Source organism: Macaca mulatta, chromosome 15 (assembly GCF_049350105.2).
Source record: "Macaca mulatta isolate MMU2019108-1 chromosome 15, T2T-MMU8v2.0, whole genome shotgun sequence".
In the NCBI taxonomy this organism is placed as follows: Eukaryota; Metazoa; Chordata; class Mammalia; order Primates; family Cercopithecidae; genus Macaca; species Macaca mulatta.
In genome coordinates, this window is record NC_133420.1 from 110,743,204 (window position 1) to 110,759,598 (window position 16,395).

The following is a 16,395-nucleotide window of genomic DNA, read 5'->3' on the forward strand; positions in this document are numbered from 1 at the left end:
TTTTCCACTTGTATAAGGAGGTGAAGGTCTTGTTTTATTCACTTTGATATTCTGTATCTGTTGTTTTATCCAAGTCAAAGCTGAGGCTGGAAGAATTCAGTTCTCACATATGGCTGCACATGTTACCCAAAGTAGCTCTGACTAGAAAGTGATGGGCCTTTAAGTCTGTCCTTGCCCAGCAATATTGGGCAAGCCATTTGGGACTGCCAACTTCAGAAGCCACAGAAGAATACACCTATGGTGACCAGTCCTTTTTATTAAGAGCAAAAGGCAGCTGGGCGAGGTGGCTCACACCTGTAATCCCAGCACTCTGGAAGGCAGAGGCAGGCGAATCACCTGAGGTCAAGAGTTTGAGACCAGCCTGGCCAACATGGTAAAACCCCATCTCTACTAAAAATACTAAAAAAAAAAATTAGCCGGTTATAGTGACAGCGCCTGTAATCCCAGCTACTCAGGAGGCTGAGACAGGAGAATCGCTTGAACCCAGGAGGCAGAGGTTGCAGTGAGCTGAGATAGTGCCATTGCACTCCAGTCTGGTGACAGAATGAGACTCCGTCTCAACAACAACAAAGAAGCACAAGGCAATGCCAGTATTTCTACCCAATTCTTGGATGTAGAGGAGGGGAGGGTAATGAGCATGTAGGAAGGGTTTTAGCTCATTGTTGTGAGGGGAGAGATAGAAAACGTGAGGATGTTTTCTCCCTAGTGTTTCAATGTATGGAATGTGGTAGGAAGGGAGAGGAGCATATTCATTGCATTTAGGGGGAAATCACTAGATTCCTTCTCTAATCAATAAGTTCATAAGTTTCACTATCACATATTTCCCTTATGGGCCATTTGGCTATCTTTTAATATAATAATGCTACAATACAAATAACCGCAGGCTTGGTGGCACATAACAGGCAATATGTGTTGCTCATGATTCAGGGGGTCGACTGGGGGTCAAGCAGATGGTTCTGCTGATCTGGCTGGGCTCACTCACTTGAATAAACATTTGATGGGTGATTGAGGCTTACCTTAGTTGTAGCAACAGTGGAGATTTTACTCTGGTCCATAGATATATTTTATTTGTTTATTTATTATTATTATTATTAGAGACAGAGTCTCACTGTGTTGCCCAGGCTGGAGTGCAGTGGTGCCATCTTGGCTTGCTGCAACCTCTGCTGTCTGGCTTCAAGTGATTCTCCTGCCTCAGCCTCCCAAGTAGCTGGGATTATGGGCATGCACCATCATGCCTGGTTAATTTTTGTATTTTTAGTAGAGACGGGGTTTCACTGTGTTGGCCAGTCTAGTTTCGAACTCCTGGTCTCAATTGATTCACCCACTTCAGCCTCCCAAAGTGCTGGGATGACAAACTTGAGCCACAGTGTCCAACCTCATATATATCTTTTATAACAGTGTAGCTCAGGCAGATAGAGACATAAAAGTGAATGAAAATATGCAAGGACTCTTGAGGTTTAGGCTTGGAACACACACACCTCATTTCTACCTGGATGTCCTGTATTTTTTATTTGTGAGATCTGGCAACTCTACACTTCATTTTACTGGTTGAAACAAGTCACATGGCTGAGCTCAGAGTGAAGGGGTGAGGGAGATCACCTTGTTCACCATCAGAGGTCGTGCACAGCTACATGGCAAAGGGCAAAGTTCTAGAGACATAGAAATGTGACCAATCTACTACATGGACTGTTTGGTGAGCTTCTGTTTTCTGGTTAAGAACCCAATAATACATAAGAATCTTCTTCACGTTCTTTTCGCTGTGTTACTGGCAGTAATCATTGGAATTTTTTTGAGGACCAGAGTTATTGCCTACGGGATGTGTTGAGGGCCATGCAGAGAAGCTAAGTGAACACAGTCCCCTGTTAAACTGAGTTCTGCCCTCACAGTGGCTTTGCAATACATAGGATTCAAATTCCTGCTTTGGCAACATGACAAATTTCTTTGCCTTTTGGCCAGCCCTCCACGGTTCCGAAGAATCAAAACTGTCAGTGTTAACTCTGAGAATATCAGCATGTTATGGTACCTAAATCACACTTGGGAGAAAGACAGAGCGACAAGGTGAGCTGGAAGAACAAGGCAGGTTGCTAAATGGGTGTTAGAGTTTTGGGAAGACAGACAGAAGAAATGGCAGGAAGGAGGTTGGAAATGGAATGTAGCTCAGGCCATGGTTTCCAAGGCTGTTTGATTGTCACGTGGTGACATTGTAAGTTCCTTAGTTCCCAGTGAGGATTGTGAAACTTCTGGTTCATATCAACTTTAGAGACAGCAATCCAGTTCCTCAGCTGGGTTAGTTACAGGTTTAGATATATGTTAGTATGAGTGGGATAGCTCCCCTTGATAGATTGAAAATTGGTTGGAAAACTTTCCTGTGTGAGAACTAATTGCACATAAATATTATTTAATCTCTGTTTTTCTCAATTGCATTTTAATTTTACAACCAACATTTCTTGACATTAGAGAAAATGAGTAAAAACATTGCATTTGATTCATCATATATTCTCCTATATTTTTGAGTTGCAAATCCCCCAGAGAGAAATCAAGCCAATTCTTTATTGCTGTGAATATTCAGAATTTGGTTCTTGCTTTTGTTAAATGCAGTAACCTTAAAAGTTTTATGATCTGTAAGTATTTGTTTTATGAAAATAAGATTTGAGAGTTGGAAGAAGAGAGGGCAGCTATTAGCATGACTTAAATGTTATTGCTTTTGAAGTAAGAAATGTTCATTGACTTGAAGGTGAATTGTTTTATTTCTCTAAAAAGTATAGTTTACAACGAGTGAGGGATGATGATGTATTTTTTGGGACAAGTATTTTCAAGAAGACTATTTCTAAGTGCAAAATGCCAGGCAAAATCCCTAGAAAAGCAATATGCATATTGCTTTAGTACAGTCATAGTCATGTACTATACCCCTTCCATTTCCTCTGTGCTTCTTAGTAATCTTTTCTTTATATACTAGAATTTTTTTCTGCTTTGAAATGAAATACTCCATGGAGAAATTACTTTCTATATCTGTTTTAAACCTTTATTTAGTTAATTAAAATGCATATTTAAGAGTTATAGTCTGTGCAGCTTAGATTTATGACCCTAAACACTTAAAGTCAACAGTGTATGAAGTCTGGTATGGTTGATGTGGCAGAGAAAATATGTAGTGCAAAGTACTGAAATTTTACAAGCTTTGGCAATAAAGGGTAAAGACCTATATTCATTTAGAAACTAATGTTAGAAAACAATGCTTTGTAATTTCATAGTTTATCATCTCAGTTGATTCTCAGAATAACCTTGTGTGATACAGGCCGGTCAAGTTTTTACATCCCCATGTTAATAATGAGAAAATTGAGGCTCAGAGAGGTTCAGTGAATTTTCCAGCATCATCCTGCTGGTATACTGAAGAACTAGTTTAGGAACCCAGGTATTCTCTACCTGAGTCCTGACTTCTGTGTTACAGCATTATGATTTTCAAGATAGGAGTGATTAGCTAGGCCTAGCCCTGGAGATACAAAGAAAAATGAGATATTATTCTACTCTCTACCTCCTTGAAATCAAGGTTGGTTAATGGGCAAAAACATAGAGTTAGAAGGAATAAATTCTAGTGTCCAGTAGCTATGTAGAATGGCTACAGTTAATAGTAATTTGTTGTATATTTCAAAATAGCCAGAAGAGAAGATTTGAAATGTTCCCAACACAAAGAAATGCTAAATAGTTATGATGATAGGTATTCTATTAATAAATATCCTTATTTGATCGCTACACATTGTATGTATGTATCAGATTTATCAAATGTACCCCATAATTATGTGTAATTATTATATACCAATATAAAATATAAATGAGACATCTTCCCTGTTTTCAAGGGCTGTTTGGAGGTTCATCTGGGAGACAGGAAAACCAGGACCTTTGCAATACAATTTGATAAGAACAATCAATCATAAGAGCTACAGAATGAGGCATAAGGGAAGGAGGGCCTATTTCTATTAGGATGGGAGTGAAGGGAGTTCAGGCTCCTGTGTTTAGGAGGAGTTTTGGTCCACGGCAATATTTCACAAGCTCTGGACATGAAAAAGTAATTTTTCTTTCTGTGGTCTGGAGACTGAGTGATTGAGGAATTAAGTTGATGGTTTTGAATACAATTCCAGCTGAGCAAGAAAGTCTGTGGCGATTAAAGAATTCTTACTCTGAAAGTAATAGGCATTCCCAGAGAAGGCAGCAGGGTTAAGTCCTGCAGTAAAAGATGGACCCCGAACTTTGACCCTACCTGGAATTTCAGAATGCCATTGTGGCAGATGGCATTTTCCAAAGACAGCTACTACAATCTCTTGTCTCTCATGCTTTTCTGCAATGTGACCTTCTCCTCTCCTATCAAGAGGTTGAGTCTGGTTCTCCTCCTCTTGAATCTGGGTGGACTTGTAATAGCTTCAACCAATGGAGTATGCAGAAGGGATGCTGTGTGGTTTCCAAGGCTGGTGATAAAAGGTGAGGCAGCTTCTGCACTGTTGCTAGAAAACTCTTGTTTTATTCAGGGTACTTTCTATGAAAATTAAATTGGTATCATCAAGGATGAGCTAAACCATTTATATATCACATCTATCTGTATAATCCACCTAGTGTCTATGTGCCTATCTATCTATTTACCAAAAAGTACCCAAGACAAGTCTCAATTTAGAGATTTATTTTGCCAAGGTTAAGGACAATGGCCCGTGAGACAGCCTCAGGAGATCCTGAGAACATGTGCCCAAGGTGGCTGGGTTACAGCTTGATTTTATACATTTTAGGGAGACAGAAGATACAGGCAAAGACATAAATCAATACATGTTAGGTATACATTAGTTAAGCCTAGAAAGGTGGGACATCTCGAAATGGGGACTTTCAGGTCATAAGTAGATTCAAAGATTTCCTAATTGGCAATTGGTTGAAAGAGTTAAGCTCGGCCTGAAGAGTTGAAGTCAGCTTGAGTTAAGGTAAGGGGTGGGATTGGTTGTGGAAACCAAGGTTCTTGTCATGTAGATAAAGCCTCTGGGTAGCAGGCTTCAGAGAGAATAGATAGATGGTGAATATCTCTTATTGGACTTCACAAGGTTTCAGACTCTTAGTTAATTCTCTCCTGGATCAGGAAAAGACCGGGAAAGGGAAGGGAATTCTCTACAGAATGTAGATTTCTCTGACAAGAGATAGCTTTGCAGGGCCATTTCAAAATATGTCAAAAAGTAGATCTTAGGGGTAAAATACTTTGATTTCCTTTAGGACTTATTATCTGTCATGTGGTGTTATACTAGGGTCAGGTTGAAGTTGGTGTCTTATTGCTACAAAGAGTCTGTTCTGTTAGTCTTAGAATCTCTATTTTAATGTTAATGTTGGCCAGTTGTGTCTGAAATCCAAAAGGGAGAGGGTATAATGAGGCATGTCTGACCCGTCCTTCCTATCACTTCCTGAGCTAGTTTTTCGGGTTTCTTTAAAATCTCTTTGGCTGAGAGGAAAGTCTGTTCAGTTGGCTGGGGGCAGTCTTGGAATTTTAATTTGGTTTACATATTCATCTATCTATTCTCTCTTTCTCAATGTGAGAGAAAAGTGTTTCTATCACAATTAATTCTATTTTACTATTTTTTGTTTTCTGTCAGTAGAATTATAGATACGTAACATTTTTTATTACAAAGGATCAAAATAAATTTGAAGTTGAAAATGGGTATATTTGCTTATTTAGAAGACACTAGAGAAAGGAAAAGGCTAGTTAAAAGGGAGGAAATATTGTACACTTCCCTAAAAGAGTCTAATGTTACTCTTCCACAACGTCTTGTATTTTGGGGGTTTTCTCCATCTGTTGGGCTTCCCTTACTCAGTTTGTTTGGTAGTCTCTTTTTGCTCTAACTTACTTTTTGGTGGTTTCCATGGTTACTTTGAAGGCCCTATTTTCCTTCCTTTGTCTTCCTTTTTATTCCCATATTTCCCTTCCTTTCTCTTTCCCTGCACTCTCCAAGGGTGAGCTTATCCCCTCATTTGGCTTAATTACTATTTATTGCCAGCAACCATTAACACTGCAAACATTTATTGAATGCCTTCTGTGTGCCAGGCATTCTTCTAAGAGCTAAGGATACAGTTATAGCTTAAATTATTTAGTGGTTTTATGCTTGTGAAATTTATTTTCAACTGGCAGTCATCACCAGAGAAATTCAAGTATTATTGTATAAATTTATATTAACATAAAATATGTGTTCTGAAGATGAGTGTTTAGGAGAGAGTGAGTAACTATTAGCAGCTGGAGCCACAGACATTCCCCACCTCTCTTGACTTGGCGAGAGTAGCTCTTTGTTCTTGGAATTAAGGTAGCACAATTGATGAGAAAATAATTTTCCCTTTTGATACATATTGCACTGAGTAGGTTGCAATTGGGAAGTCCTCTATGATGACAGCTATTAATGGCAGAAAATCTGCTTGAAGCAGATGCCAAGATAAAATAACCAGGAAGTATCACATTACTTTGTTTGGTCTCCTTGGCTCTCATACATGCATTGTTGATTAAACTGGATCGCTGTGAGCCAGGTTCCTAGATTTTAGATTAATTTTGATAGACTTTTTTCTTGGTCTGGGGTTGTTTGGTAATGTTAATAGAGACTTTCTAGAGGAATAACTGGAAAAAATACCATGAAGCCATTCATACACTTGAAAGCAGACACCTTTGGTGTTATTTATATTGAGTACATACTATTCCTTATTTTGGGTTATGTACGAGGACATTTTTGGCCTCCAGCGAATTCTAACCCTAGTGTAATTTGTAAAATTATTTGGCTCGGAAAAATACAGAAAGTCACATTTTAAATTGTTATGTAGCTTTTATTTCCAATCCATTGAAGAACTTAAAAATCAACATAAAGCCACACCCCACCAGTGTTTATTATTTTGACTATGTGACTTTTCCTTTTGGAAAAGTCCATCTAAACCAAAATAAACAGCCAACGTCTTTTCATAGACTGTTTGCTTCTAGACTTTCTGCATATTTGGTATGTTTTGTTGTCATGCTGTTTAGGACTCTTTTTCCTTTTGAATTCAAGACACCCAAGGGTAGGTTCTGAAACTACCCTCCATGAAAGTGAAAGCAGCTGATGGTCTGTTGCACACACAAAGCGTCATTAACTTTGCAAAGCTCAGCCTCCTCTTCTTACATCCATGTTCTCCACTGTTCTCAAATGCCAGTCATTACTAATTGTCTTCAACTGTGTCACTGTCTCTTGAGGGCCCTTTGGTATTAAAACCAACAGAAAAATTTCTCAATCAGACCCAACCCTGGTGATGGGTTTTGTTATGGGCAATTAGTTTGAGTTCTCTTTTGTTTTCCTTGGTCAAGAAGTTGCCAGCTAACCTGAGGAGAAATACAGATGCATCTGTGATAGGAATGGGATAGAAAACAGGAGAAATTAATAATGTAGTGGAGTGCATCTTTGGGTAATGGCAATATGCAAACTTATAAAATTTCTCTGAAGCATAATAACTTCTGAGTATAGTAGAATAGCAAGAGAGAGAAGGAGCATACTCTTATTGAAATACCTACCATGTACTTGGGGAGGCTGAGGCAGGTAGATCGCTTGAGCTTGGGAGCTTGAGATCAGCCTGGGCAACATGGTAAAACCCTGTCCCTACAAGAAAAACAAAAATTGACCAGGCATGGTGGTGTGCACCTGTAGTCCCAGCTACTTTGGAGGCTGAGGTTGGAGGATCACCTCAGCCCAGGGAGGTTGAAGCTACAGTGAGCTGTGATCCTACCACTGCACTCTAGCCTGAGTGTCAAAGTAAGACCCTATCTCAACAAACAAATGAACAAACAAACAAAGAAATACCTACCATATAACAGTCTCTGTGGTAAGATTTTCCTAATTTTTCTCATTTATATCTCACAATAAAACTAAGAAGTTATCATTGTCCCTAACTCACAGATGAGAAAACGAAAGTTCAAAGATATGAAATGGCAGAGCCAGGATTTGAACCCAAATTCAAATCTAAAAGCTTAACTTGTTTCCAGTTTACTAATGTGAGGGCTCAGAAAAAAAATGCCCCAAAGTATGGTGCTTTGGCATCCTGAATACATTGAAAGCAGATTGGAGGGCCTCAGAAGCAGCCTGAGAAGAAAAGTTCTCTTGAAACTTCTCTTGCTTTCCTATCTTCCACTGTGTTTCTTCTCCAAAACAAGACATGGAAACCAAAATTCCTCTTCCCCAAGGAGGTCATAGAAGATAGAACCTCTCTCTCACAAAGCAAGTCATAAAACCTAGAAAGGTCACTCTCTCTCTTCTCCCTTGAAGACTCTTTTTCCAGAGGGGACCTGCCCCATACCCTGGGGGAAGGAATGCTAACCAGAGAGGCCGAGAAGAATCTGAACAGACAGGCCTGGCCAGACTTCCTTCCTCAGTCTATTTTCATTAGATTATACCCTCTGTCCAATCACATTTCTACATGCTGTTCATTCTTCTTCGAATCTAAGCTTAAAAACAGATAGATTCTGCGCCGCCGCCGTCCCCACCCCGCCCCCCAACCTCCTTTGATCTCTGGGTCTTCACTTTCTTTTTTTTTTTTTGAGACCAAGTCTCACTCTGTCGCCTACCCTGGAGCAATCTTGGCTCACTGCAACCTCCACCTCCCAGGTTCAAGCAATTCTCCTGCCTCAGTCTCCCCAGTAGCTGGGATTACAGGCGCCCACCACCACGCCCAGCTAATTTTTGTAATTTTTAGTAGAGACAGGGTTTCACCATGTTGGCCAGGTTGATCTTAAACTCCTGCCCTCAGGTGATCTACCCGCCTCAGCCTCCCAAAGTGCTGGGATTACAGGTGTGAGCCACCATGCCCTGCCTGGGTCTTCATTTCTAAAGGCTCCCATGCTATGTAAAATTTGGATTAAATATATTTGTTATGCTTTTCTTGTGTTAATCTATTTTTTCTTATAGAAGTGTCAGCTGTGAGCCTTTTGATGGGAAAAGAAAGTCACCATACCTTTCTGCCACTATACTATAAACACCATACTTTATATGGTATCCCCTGATTATTTCATGATGACTCAAGAAAGAGTGGGGCAAGACGTTCCCACAAGCACTTTAAATGTGACATTTGACCTCCCTAAGTGAAAATAACCAGAGGAAACACCCTCACAGAAAACCAGGAAAGCAAGTTAAGGTTTTCAAATGTCAGCCCAAGATACAGTCTTGACATTCAGATTGAGAGTCCCTATTTGCACTATAAAATAATTGCCTCAAAATCCGTATCTTTCATTCTCCTGTTATAACCATAATAATAAATAATAACAATATTAACAATAATAGTAATTTTAGAAGGGAATCACTATGCTGGTTTTTCTGTGTGTTGAAAGAAAGGTGAAAATGCTGCACCTTGATGATGTGGGTCTCCCCTCGCCTTACACTAATTGGCTTCCGGATGCTTTTTCTCTTAAGTCTTCATTAGAAACACGCTACCTGGTGCTTTAGAAATGTGAAGATTCTTTTTGTTGTTGTTAAGCAGTTCTTAAAAAAAAAAAAAAAAAGGAAAGAAAGAAACTTAATTCAAAGTTTAGTTTCAATATGCTTGAATTTTAATCTCACATTTCTTAGCTGAGGCACATTTTTTCTTTTGGATCAGAAAGCACTCCTGGCTGCTATCGATAGTAAGAAATACCGTCCTGAGACAGATGTCTGTTTCCTCTGCCAGGCTGGTGTGGAAGCCGACCCGTGCCTCCTCCCTCTTCTGAATATCGGAGGAAGCAGAAAGGAGGTATCAAGCTTTCCACCCAAAACATTTTTTCTCACCCTAATGCTCTTGCCATATCCAATGTCTTTTAAAATAGCAGCAAAATGGCTCTGAAAGTCTATGACGTCAGCCCGAGGTCGGTTCCTACGAGCTCAGCTCTCTATTTATGAATCGTGCCTATACTGAGAGCGGGGCAAGCTTTGAATTAGGTCAGACCTGGATTTGAATCTCAGTCCTAATACCTTAATTAAGCAGCTTTACCTTTGCATAGTTATGGAACGTAGTGTAGCATAAGACCTTTCCCGAGATCTAGGAGTTTCAGTGAAGTCTCATAAACTGTAACAATGGGTGGTAAGTGCCCATACTTTGCAAGAAGTGCTGACATTTCTATGTAGACTTCCTTAGAAAGCGGCCAGACTCATCGTTTCACAGTTTGTCCCCATTGCCCAGCTTCATTCTAGATAAGGAAAAGTTAGGGGATACGGTAGAGAAGAGGAGGATTCATTGAAGGGCATAACAGGCTTAGGAAATGCCAGCGTTTTTCTCCTGTACTCCCTTCTTGGCCTCAATCTCTCAAAAACCATTGTTAGAGACAAGGGCCATCTGACACAAAGAACAACGGACATTTCACAATCCTGTTAGCTTTATGGACTAGAGCAGATATCAGCAAACTTTTTTGCAAAGAGCCAAATAGTAAATATTTCAGGTATTGTGGGCCATAGGTCCTCGTTGCAACTATTCATCTCTGCTGTTGTAGAGTGAAAGGCATCATAGATAATACATAAATATGGCTGTATTCCAATACAATTTTGTCTTCAAAAATAGACTGGTCAGATTTGGCCTGTGGGTCATAGTTTGCTGACCCCTGACTTACAGATTTATCCTTTAGTTCTTTTGGTTGGATCACAAATGAACTCCTGGAAGAATGTCTGATGGGTATATGGGAAAATAAAGACCAGAGTATCTTATGACGGCCTTGTTGGGAAAAATTGTAAAAGGTTTTGAAAGGAGCAAAAAAGATAACTGGGTCTTTTTAAATAGAAAGCTGGGCATTTCCTAGAACATTCTCCATAGTTGTGTGATTTCATGGGGTCTCTTTCATCTGCTTTGAGTAACTTTACAATGCTGTAACTTATAGAAAACTGAGTCATGCAAATTGGTCCTGTCCATAGACATGCAAGTGAACTTTGTCTAATGGAGAGGTGCTTGATTTCCCTCCCTTCTCCAAAGAAACCAGTTTTATATCTAAGGAAATTATTTTTACTTCAGCATTATTAAGGGCCTAAGTATAAATCTGCATTTTGGATTCTTTTTTGAAGTGATTCTAACATCTTACTGGTTCCCTCATTAATTAATGACTTGCAGATAATCTTTATGCATGTTCTTTTTTTTTTTTCTTTTTTTGAGATAGAGTCCATTCTCTTGCCCAGGCTGGAGTGCAATGATGCCACCTTGGTTCACAGCAACCTCTGCCTCCCGGGTTCAGGTGATTCTCCCTCCTCAGGCTCCTCAGTAGCTGGGAATACAGGCACCCACCATCATGTCCAGCTAATTTTTGCATTTTTGTAGAGATGAGGTTTCACCATGTTGGCCAGGTTGGTATCAAACTCCTGACCTCAGGTGATCTGCCTACCTCAGCTTCCCAAATTGCTGGGATTACAGGCAAGAGTCACTGCGCCTGGCCTATGCATGTTCATTTTATATTTATGTGAGAGTCATGATATCATCCTTTTATTTATTATTTAATTTTTTTTTTGAGACATTTCATCCAGGCTGGAATGCAGTAGTGTGATCTTGACTCACTGCAACCTCTGCATCCCAGGCTCAAGCTATCCTCCCACCTCAGCCTCCCAAGTAGCTGGGACTACAGGTGCACACTATCACACTCAGCTAACTTTTTAAATAGTTTTTGTAGAGATGGGTTCTCTCTATGTTGCCTAGGCTGGTCTTCAACTCCTGGGCTCAAGCAATCCATCCACCTTGGCCTCTCAAAGTGCTGGGATCTCAGGTGTAAACCACTGTACCTGACAATTTTATCCTTTTGAAAGCAATTATTCTTTAACAGCCAGGAAAGGAGAGAGGACTTAGAGAAAATGTGTTGGGCATCTCTTGTGCATCACTTCAAAGGTTTCTTGGCCACCTACCTCTCATTCCAGTCACTGCTTGTGTTTCCTACAGGTTCAGTGAGACAGGTCCTGGCCTCAGGCCCAAACTGCATAGCCTTCCCTTCCTGGCCTTTGGTTTCTCTGATATAGTGACCCTCAACTCATTTATACGCAACTTGGAATTGTGGAGGGTTAATACCAGTGGGGCCACATGTGGTCAACCAAGAATGAGAGACGATAGATACATGTTTTCTGCTTTCCTCAGCTTACCTGCCACCCCCCAACCCCGGCCACCATCCGCTCAGCTCCAAGGTGCATTTCATAAAGGTCCATAGTCAGCCATGACAGGATGACTACCCCTGTCCTTCACTGGGCTCAACTTCATAAAGCATAACTGCTGTGGCTCTGCCTCATTCTGTCTCTTTCTAGCTCACCTGCTCTCTTGCTTTCTAGAATCATAATCCCAGGTGAACTACCTGCATGCAAGCCTCTGTCTCAGGCCCTACTTTTAGGGAACTCAGACAAAGTCATGCAGAGGTCTGCACTTGAATTGTTTGTTTGTTGGGACAAGGATTCGCAGTGTTTCCTGGAGGCTAATTGACCCTGAGCAGGACAGCCAAGAGTGAACTCTGTTGGAAAAAGCTGTCCAGGAGAAACGTTTTCTGGGACGATGGGGTCCCCACAGAAAGAGATTGTATACGGTGTACAAATAGAGGGTAGGGATTAAGGTGGAGTAAAAGAGACAAGCTTGAAATTGCATTCCTTGCCCTGGGGAAATGGGGTGGTGGGGAGATCTCTGAGGAGGAGCTGAAAACATTTACAGTGAACCCCACAGAAGAGCCAGAGTTTGAATGACTGCTTTGCAAGAGCTATTAGGCATATAAAAAAGAGCTATAAAAAGCATCAGCTAAGAAAAAAAGCTTTTGCTCCTTTAACACTTATTCCACTTACTGCTCTTGACTGTGGAGGAGCTACAGCCAACAGGATGAGTAGGTGAGGAGTTGGATTAAGGATAGGCAGAGAAGAGACCATGTGTCCTCTACTGTCCACTCATGGTCTGAGAAATGGTGGGTTCAGATTAAGGGTGCAGGATGGGAGAAATTCTTAATTGCTAAAGAGATTGAAGTTTTGATTTGGACTAGATTGAACTTTTCCTTTTTTTTTTTTTTTTTGTTTTTTGTTTTTTGAGATGGAGTCTTGCTGTCACCAGGCTGGAGTGCAATGGTGCGATCACGGCTCACTACAATCTCCACCTCCCAGGTTCAAGCGATTTCCCTGCTTCAGCCTCCCGAGTAGCTGGGACTACAGGCATGCACCACCATGCCTGGCTAATTTTTTGTATTTTAGTAGAGACAGGGTTTCACCAAGTTGGACAGGCTGGTCTCAACCTCCTGACCTCGTGATCCACCTGCCTCAGCCTCCCAAAGTGCTGGGATTACAGGCATGAGCCACCACACCTGGCTGGATTGGACTTTTTAATACCTGAAAATGAAATTCTTTCATTGCCCAAAAATGACTGAAAATCTGTAAAATCTACCTCAGGTATTGTCAAGGGACAGGGAATGAAAAGCTGATAGCATTTAAGGTAGTCTTTCTTGAGTTTGTTCTATTCGAGAAACGACTTTACAGCAGTTCTTTAACATCTCTGGTTTTATTTTTCTTGTCTTTAAGATGGGGATACCAAACCTATAGTTTATTCTTAAAGGTTCAGATTCTTGATGTGGTGTATGTTGACTGACTGATTCACTAAAAGAGAGAATGAAGGCACATATTGTCCAAGCTGTGGCTGTTTTTAACTTCATGATTAGACTCCACTGGGCAGATATTTTTACTCTTCGAGTGATCTCAACTCAAATGATCATCATCAAATGTTGCCACCTTCCAACTCTTACAGACTCTCTTGGTTTAAATACTGTCTTAATCACGAGTGTCCCTTTCTCAGGTAACTCAGTTGGATAGATAGGATATTTTGATTGTGGCTTGGATGACATTGTTTCAGTTTCTGTATTATTCTATCAGGGTAGCCCAATGGTTTTCCCATCATTTTTTCCTGATGCTCCTCTGTGTAATTTCCCCATTGTTACCTAAGAACATCAAGGAACATTTCTGCCAAACTTAGCAACAGTATTAGTAAGGAGCAAGGGGCTGCAATGGAAAATTTTTATTCTCAAATGCTCTACCCTGAAGAATTGACTGCTGGGAGCATATACATAAATTTCTGCTTAAAGTCATAAGATGTTATTTGTCACTCAATCAAAATAAAGATGTCATTTTTAGGATGAATTTACAGAATTGCCAGAACCTAATTTTTCTGAGTGAAGCAGGAGATGCCTCCCTCTTTGCTCTACTGTGCTTCTGACTTACGCTTTGTTCTTGCGTTTTTACCTTGCTGAGAGATGCGTATGACAAAGGATTTTGTCTGAGGACTGTGGCCAAGTATGATTTGAGAACATTTTCCAAAAACTCGACTATCAGCAGGAGAGTCTCTCCTCACCCCCACCTCTGCCATTGTCTCTTCCATCTGAATTTACTTTGTACATTTTTTTTTTTTCCACAAGACAGAATAGTCTCATTTGGGGAATCATAAGAAAAAAATTCCTTCTGTGATGTTGGTGCTTGTACCAATTGCCCATAAAGCATTTACAGAGGAGCTATGCATATCCTGTCTTTAATTCCTGGAATGTGCAGAGTCTCACTGACACCAGCAATAGCACATCTCCCACCAGGCTTGATCCAAATATGTGCCTGTCTCCTTTGAGGCAGAGAGGAAGTCTAGAAAATGACATGTCTATTTGGGTGACTGGTGACTGTGTGGAAGCATATATAGCAGCAAGTCTCCAGTAGGGTTGGCTTTCAGCAAAATATCCAAGTCACAAACACTTGGCACAGGTACGTTTTGGTTATTATTTTAGCTTGCTTTTTTCTAAACCCAATCCAGACCTCACTTCCATGTGTCCCAAGCTGCTCGCGGTGCCTTGCTGTCTTCTCAGTCCTACTATCTTAAAGAGGATGGTGGCTGGCCACACAGTCGTATACACTTTGTTGGAAATTGCTGACAATATATTCTAATGTTATTGTTTATACAGGTAATTAACTTAAAAAGGTAATTATTTTTTCATATACCCCCTTCTTTTTCTTTATATTATTTTAAATTATAGAAAATACATGCCTTTTGTAAAATGTTACATTGATATAGAGGAAGATACAATAGAAATTGAACATCCTCTTTTATCTTCTCTCCCACTCTTCAATCACGCACTCTTTCCCATGAGTAACCACATTTAAGAATTGGTGTCAGTGGTCTATCCTTCCTTTTCAGCTATTGTTTTTGACCGTCTTTTACTTAATTGAATGTTTATTAGCATGCCTATGGGAAAATAGATGAACACATTTAGAATGATATCTCTTGAATGCAGGTATTTATGTGAATATTAGCGCAGGTTTGGTGGAGAGTAAAGAGCTATACTGTACCTGAATTCCAGCTTCTTTTGAGAGCTTTCCATTAATTAGGACAGGTCAATGTTTCCCCAGTTACCATGGCTAACTCAATGCTGACTATCATACAGATTGGTTTTACAGATTATAACATTGGGTATCAGATTTTAAGAAAAATTATTTTAAAGAGTTTCCTTGTATTCTACAGCAAGAAAAAGATCCAATTGGGAGAATAAGAATGAGATAAAGAATCTGAGCTGACACCAAAATGAAAGCCTGTGTGCTGTGAGAAGCATTCAAATAATTTTTTAATGAACTGGTTCCTTTGACTTATTTTAAGATCTATATGTAGGGGGTAATAAATGCATGACAGGAATAGAATAGATGGAAAAAAATTAAACAAGATTCTGCCCCATTAGTTCTGACTGACAAGGAAAAGATAATAGCCAAAACGCAAATGGAGTTTGTTAGCAGAGGGAGATAATGATAATGGGACTTTCACAAATATATCAGGGAAGAAATAGATAAAAGTTTTTGAAAAGTTCAATAATCAGCAGAGATGGACATAACATGAATGACTCTAAAATGGCTGATCTTCTAGTGTTTAAATTCTGTAATTATGAAAGAAAATAAAGGAGAGTTTAGACCACCAATGAAGAATGAAGAAAATTGCAAACATGGCTACTAAAAATGCAGATAAATGACAGTCTGTACTTGGAACTTAGATATATCAGCACATCTGGTTGGTATGCCTCCTTTCTTGGGTAATACAAGAATTAGCTAATGTGTTTACCAAACTACTTATGATGCATAATTTTTATAAGATAATTGTGCTGATTCAACATGAACTAAATATCTAAATGCATTGAACTCTGGAGCTGCCAATTTTCAAAGAAAGAAAGGAGGGAAATTTCAGTAACAAATATTTGAAGGCACCAGCTCTATGGTTTTATTCTTTAAGTTGACCCCTCTCCACTTTAGCTCAGAAGGCCAATAGTTGAAAAGGATTATGCATAATCCCTTATCTGATGTGAATTTAAGCTAAGAAAATGTAGGCACATTCTTCATCTCATTTCCTTCTCACTCTTGTTTGCAAAAAGGGAAAAAAGCTGTGTTAGTTTATCAAACTCAGGGAAAT